Source organism: Delphinapterus leucas, chromosome 14, assembly GCF_059928025.1.
Source record: "Delphinapterus leucas isolate spDelLeu-1000000601 "Yukka" chromosome 14, BTC_Dleu_Yukka2, whole genome shotgun sequence".
Taxonomy (NCBI): domain Eukaryota; kingdom Metazoa; phylum Chordata; class Mammalia; order Artiodactyla; family Monodontidae; genus Delphinapterus; species Delphinapterus leucas.
Window position 1 is genome coordinate 85,263,391 of NC_143142.1, and position 7,037 is coordinate 85,270,427.

Consider the following 7,037-nt stretch of genomic DNA (forward strand, 5'->3'; position numbering starts at 1 on the left):
CTATCTATCTTAAATACAGTACATAGATAGATAGATAGATAGATAGATATAGATACATGATGGATGGATCCATGGATCGATGGATAGCTAAGATAATAACTTCTGTCTCCTAATCTAACACATTCCAGCCATTTCCTTAGAACAGGCGCCTAAACCTTCTGGCTGTTTATTAGTTGAAACTGGGCCTCCCATTTTAATCTTCAGACTCAGCTGAAGAGGGGCTTTAGCAAAGCTGGAGAGGAGACGGCTGCGTTGACAACTTCATCAGGGATCTCAGGCCTGCGTGTTCCCAGGAAAACCCACGTTAGAACTTATCCTGAGCCCACGTGGACCCTGGGAATTGGCAGCAGGAGCAGCTGTCTTCCGAGGCCCTTGCCGATGGGCCTGAAAATTAGTTGCACCGCTGGCCTCTTCACCCACCCTGCCGTGAACTTGCCAAGTCACCATGTGGCGCTCCCTGTCCTCCCGTGAGCCCCTCCCATAATGGTCCCCCTGTGGGGAGGTTCCAGTCCCTGGAAGCTTTGGAAAACAGAGTCACAAAGATGGATCCAAAGACAAAGGTATGGCCAAGATGCAGATGTGCTGGTGTTCATTTCCAGCAGACTCCTGCACACCAGCTAATGCTGGACCCAAACAGATGTGCTTAGTTATCTCTCTCCTCTGTCCAAAAAGTGTTTCAGAGATCACTATGGTACAGCCTTTGGGTTTGAAAGGAAATATATTTTCTCAAGAATCCTTAAGCAGAAAAATCAAAAGCCAAACCAAAGCAAAATAAGGTATCAAAGGCCCCAAATATACTTTTGGTGAACTACCTTCAAAGTTTTACAAACCTGCTTTCTTTGTCTGCCATGTCTGTTTTTTTTTCCCTGTATCTTGAAGATTTTAAGAAAAGGCTTCACAACGCCAATGTCCTTGATCAATTATGTTGTAGCACCAATCAGAAACTTGCCACATCCTTGTGGAGAGAGAGGGATTTGAAAGGCGCGTCTTTTATCTCTACTTATATTTAGCTATATAGTCTACTTGTCCCCCCAAAATAAAATGGGTTAATTACTTCAGAAAACTGCAAAACAAAAGAAGGCAATATCAGAAGTAAAGTCAAATTCCATCTGGTCAACATAGTTGAGTAAATAGTGCCTTGAATTTGAAAGCATTTCAAGAATGAACAGTACATTCAAATAATGCAGTTTTCTCTCAAACTACGAGCATAGCCTATCATAGACGCTGTGTTTATGTAGGACCGTATTCATAAATATAAATTCTAAGTTTCAGAAAATATGAAACCAAGCCCCTTCCATGAAAAGAAATATCCGTGTACCCCTTATGTTATTCAATAGGTAGCACATATTTTGAGTGTAAGAGCAGAGTTGCTTTGCTTCCCAACTCACAGAACAGTTCTGTACTAAGGATCCGAACAAAAATAACCTTGATTTTTATAGACTTGTATTTTTTTCTAAGGCCTTGGCCCATAATCTTATTAAATTTAACAGTTTAAAATAAGTTTCCCTGGGAAACTTTGAAAACTGACTCTTGGAAAACTTTGAAAACCTTGACTTTTAAAATATGTATTTGTTATGAATTTTTAATTACCAAACATGATTATTACCAAAAAATCAGAAATAATGCAGAAGGATATAATTTAAGAAGTGAATATCTATCCTTCCCACCCTCTCTAAGAGATAATCACAATTAGTAGTTTTGTGTGTATACTTTTAGAGTTCTAAATACATATATTTGTATATACATATATTCTCAAATATTCGTATATACACACATGCACAAAGAGGTGCTTTTTATTCTTTAACAAAAATTGAAATGTATGCTAAGAGATTAGATCTTAATTGTTCCTGCCACAAAAAAGAAATGGTAATTATGTAACATAATAGAATTGTTAGCTAACATGATGGTGGTAATCATAATATAATATATATTATATGTTGAATCATATATATTATATTATCAACATGTTGTATACCTTAAACTTACACAATGTTATATGCCAATTATATTTCAACTTAAAAAAAAATTGGATTGTAATAGACCAACTGTTCTGCAGCTGGCTGTTGTCATGTCAGGATTTATCAAGGCCATCTCTCCTGGGTGGTGGAGTGCAGGCAGGGCGGGGGCAGTGAGCCCCGCAGGCTCCACCCCAGAGGGAACAGAGCAGTGGGGTCACCAGAGGCGTGTGCTACAGACACTGGCCTGAGGACGCGCTTTACAGAGGCTGCTGGAAGTGCTCATGCCCCAGTCCGGCCTGGGCCCTGCTGTCCCCACCGCCTGCTCCCAGATGCCAGCGGAACCAAGCAAACAAGGGGCACACCCCTGCCCTCAGCAAACTGGGTTGTGAATACCCCCAATGACCCAGATGACTCTACTTTTAAAGTTACGCATTGTTATGCTATTAAAGAAGAGAATTTGGCCATTTTCCCTCCAAGAGTCTGCATAAATTACTTTATTATGGAAAGCAGAGCACTGTAATTTGTTTTCCAGGCTACAGCCTTTCTTGGTGGAGTTGCTGCATTAGCTTCACGCCCCTGTCTTCTGGAGTGTTCGCAGCTCTCATCACTCAGGCCAGCCACGCTTCAGGTCTTTACAGATAGCTTTGCCTCTTTGCCCTTTCACCGCTGTCTGTGGTAGCTAAAGCCTCCTGTTCTAAATGATTGGGATGCCCTCACTAGTAAGTAGGAGGGAATCGATTGTTCTTTCAAAGAAGGCATCTCCTCTGGAATTAGACAGAACTCCACCTGCACTGGGCATCCCCTCCCCCGTTTCTCTCAGACTCTTCCAAACAGAGCCCGGGAGTGGGGGGCCCGTCATGTTGGGAGCGGGGCCTCATCGTGTACCCTGTGTTCACCACAGCACAGCTGCCCCTGGCCGTGGTCCTACTCCCACTGTCCATCCGTCAGTATCTTTCAAAACCCGCTCGGAGTGATGATGCTTCTCCACCGCAGCAGGACAAACTGGCACACCCGCCTCCATACACCACTTGGGGAGATCTGATCTTAACCCTGGAACCTAATGCTGCAGCTCCGGGCTATGTGCTTTGTCCTACACTCTGAGCTCCCGTGACCACAGTCCCATCTTAATGACCTGGTACCTGGATCACCACGCCTAATTGTGTCCTCGGTGCTCTCCATCCCGGACAGAGGGGCAGGGCCGGAGGCAACTGAAGACGCAGTGGTGAGAGGGGCCGTGATGGGCAGAAGCAGCAAGAGAACGTCCCAGCCTTCAAAGAGAACGGGGAGGCCCCTAGAAGCCCAGCTTCCATGGCAGAGGACTCAGAACCAAAATCACATGGTACGATCGCTACAGTTATCCATACCACCTGGTTTTCTTCCTGCCAACTGAGCCTGGGAAGGCAAGCATCGCACACGGTAGAGCTCTCAGTCCTTGATCATGGGCCAGTCACACTTGGGCCTGTCATTCCTGTGTTTTCTGATGAGAAGGTCGAACCCCATCATCTCAGGAGCAGAATCTGGCAATGATTGCTGCTCAGTCTGAAAGCCTTGGAGCCGGACAGCCTAGGGCCCAGGCATCAACCCCAATCGTGTACAAGCTGCGTGAATTCAGGCAAGTTATTGGCCTTTCTACACCCTAGGCTGCAACTCTGGGTTATGTGCACGTTAGTCATCCATCCCTGTTAGAATCGAGATGATTAGATGACATAACACATGTGAGGTGTTTACTTAATGCCTGACCCATAGTTAGTGCTGAAACAATGTCAGGCGCTGTTGCTGCTATGACATTTTCTTCCCATGTAAGAAGCTATGGTGCTGTGAGGGAGTGCAGAGAACTTGGTGGATGCAAACGGGATAAAAGGGGCATGATTTTGCAAGGTCCCGCCTGGTCCTGCTAAGGATGCCAGCCTGAGGGAGCCTGCGTCCTGCAGACACAGACGTGCATGCCACTGGGTCGTCTGTGCAGGGCCACTCTGGGGTCTTCACTCTTTGCCAGCCCCGTCCTTCCAAGCCTGGTGGTTGGTCCAAGCCTGCATCCTAGACCTCCCAGGAGTTTGGGCTCAGCAACGGTGCTCCTAGCGCCCTGAGCACCCTAAACGTCCTGGAGGTGCAGAGAGATTCTGCTGGTCCCCCTGCAAGAGCAGCCCCTGAGCAAAGCGTTTACTCGCAGTCAGCTCAGAGGCCCCTGGAGCTCCCTGAAGTACTGGAAGCCCCACGCATGACGCGTAGGTGGAGTTTGATGAAGCGTTTGATCTCTGTCCAGTGAAGGCCAAGGTCAAAAGACTGAGGGTTTTCTGCCTTGGACAGAATTCAGATTTGACCTCACATATTGTTCTCTCATCTCTAACACGAGCTCGTTCCAGCCTCAGTGTTGAGATGAGAATTAAGCCCATGTTCGCAGAGCACCCACATGGCGCGGGACCCTGCTCTACAGTGGGCGTCGGGGAGGGTCACAGGAGCCACTGCTGTGTGCAGAGTCCCCACCAAGCCAGGGTCCACACTGCCTCGGCCCAGCAGCCCCAGAGCAGGCACGAGTCTCAATTTGCAGACAGAAACGGTCATACAGCATCGTCAGTGTGCATAATGCCACTGAACTGTACACCTGAAAATGGTAAATTTTATGTTATGTATATTTACCACAAGAAAAGAACCTATGGAGTGCATCGATTTTACTTGTCAAGTCCGAGCTACACGTTCCTGCCTGCTCTTTGCCTCTTTCTCAAGCGTTGCTGTAGACATTGGCCTCCTTTAGGAAAACGTGTGGGTATGAGGCGAGGTCCCAGGTGCACAGAACTGCACAGAACGTGTGGGAAAGAAACGCAATAAATCAGAATTGCCTGTAAACGCTTTGTACTTTGCCCTCCTAGAACTGAAAGCCTACAGCGTTAACACCCGTGGAACAGGACTCTCTGCAAGGACGAGGGACCAGAGGGCCCCTCGGCCCCTCTGCTTCTGCAAGCGCCCTGACTCCGAGAAGCTGTGCTCATGGGATGCGGTCTCCCCTCCCCTCCCGGGGACCCAGCCCCACCGCCCACAGAGAGGCTGCCCCTCACAGGGCAGCCCCCGAGTCCCCTGGTCTCTGCACAGCAGAGCACCCACAGGGCCCAGGGTCCCAGGGGGCTCTGGGGAAGGCTGGCTTGCAGGGGGTTCAGCCGAGTATTTTCAGAGGAAACAGCAAGATTAAAGATGTGGCAGGAGCAGAAGGTAAGCAGGAATTTTTTATAGTGAGTCAAAGTATTGATTCAAAAAGCACTAATTTGGAGACTTTTGTAGCTTTCTCAGAATGACATGCCTCCTTGTTCGACGTCTCCAGTTTCTTCTCCCTGCCTTCAAAGGCCTGTCAGGAGGCTGGAGAGGATAAAAGGAAAAGTGCTTAGAGAGAAGGAAAACAGTAGCAAAGAATGAAGTTTTGAAAGTGCCGAAGAGGCTGGAGAAAGGAGGTTTGGGGATGATACGCTGCCTTCCGTTCGGGGAAGCAGTGTGATGACGCAATACGAAGCATTGCTAATGAGCAGAGCCTAGCCCACTCTTTCCGGCTCTGAAACCGTGTGGTGCCTGCAAGACGTGGTTTGAAGGAAGGCGAGGATCCAGGTCAGCCAGGTCCTCTCCAGATAGGCAGATATTTCTAGAACACCCACAGGTACCCTGCGCAGGAAAGGAACAGGTGAGAAGGGATGAATGGCCCCGAGTTTCTCATCATCACCACTGGAAAACCAAATCAAAATGCCCACAGTCTTCAGAAATGTGAGGGAGGAAACGTGGTCCTGCTAAGAAGAAGGGGAGCCAAAGCAACCAGGGAGAACCCTTCCACAGCCATTGAAAACAGTCATGCAGCTTCTTGAGATGTGTTTTTAAATGTGACAGCTGGTAAGTGTCCTAGACTCTGCTTGTCCCAGGCCAGAGATTTCTTTCAGGGCACGTCAAGCTTCGGCAACAAAGGTGGAGTGAGAGAGAGTAAGTGAGTTAGCACGACCTCAGTGGAGTTGGGGGGAACCTGTCTCAGCTAGCAATCACACAGCAAGTGGGTGGCTGCATATTTTCTGTCCTGGCCCTGAGCAAGGGGCATTCTCTTAGGGCTGTGAGAGGGAGGGAGCAAGGAGTGGTCAGAGGGGGCGCTTCCCAACGAAACGGGGACAAAGTGGCACTTCTTCGGCCAGGACAGGCAGCTGAAGGGCCAGGGCGCGGTGCTTCTGGACCACCAGTCGGGAGTTTGGTAAACGGGCTGGTGACAGTTGGTGTTAAGGAATCGGAGTTAGAAGGACAGAAGTCGTACCTCCGTGTCTATTATGCAAAAGTGATTGGTCAGCAGGCCATTATTTTATGTAAAGATGATCCTTTGTAGAAAAACTGACTCAACGCCCTGCAGCTCAGAGGAGCTTGCTGGAGGAAAGACCTTCTGTAGGCATCACACTCCAGCCAAGGCCCCTGGGAACCAACTGGTAACGGCCTCCGCAACGATAGACTTAGAAGCTATCCTCAAGCTTTTGGGGTGCATCGGAAATCATGGGGGTTGGGGGCAGCCTCAGCCCCAGAGACCCTGATTCCAGACCCAGGAATTTTCACTTTGAAGAAGCCTCCAGATGATTCTGGGACGACTCCCAGAGAATCACTACTCCACAGTTTTCTGTCAACCCATCTCGTTCAGATGGAACTGCCATGGTGGCAGAGGTTCCAATGTCTCTGTCAGCAGAATTTTGTGACTGAGACCCTGCTTTGCGCCAGACTGGGTCCAAAGTAGAATTCTTCCCTCCAGGATTGTCTGGGGCCAGTTCTCCTTCGTAGTTGCAGTATGAGTGGCTTTTGTAGAAGTTTTAATAGTGATCGAGTCATACTCGTAACCAGCTACACTTTCAGCGTGACTTCTATGAGCCAGGCCTTACTCTTGACACGAGAGAAAGAGTTCTTTCAGTTGCAAACTGAAAAGATGAGAGAAAAACTGACTTTGGGGAGTTTAAAAAATAGCAGTAAGTAGAGATGCTTTTTATGCCTATCAAGGAATGAATGCCTTTTCCCAGCTCTGCTCCAGCCAGCCCCACAAAGGGCCACATCCAACAGACCCCACCGGCCTCCACCTGCTTC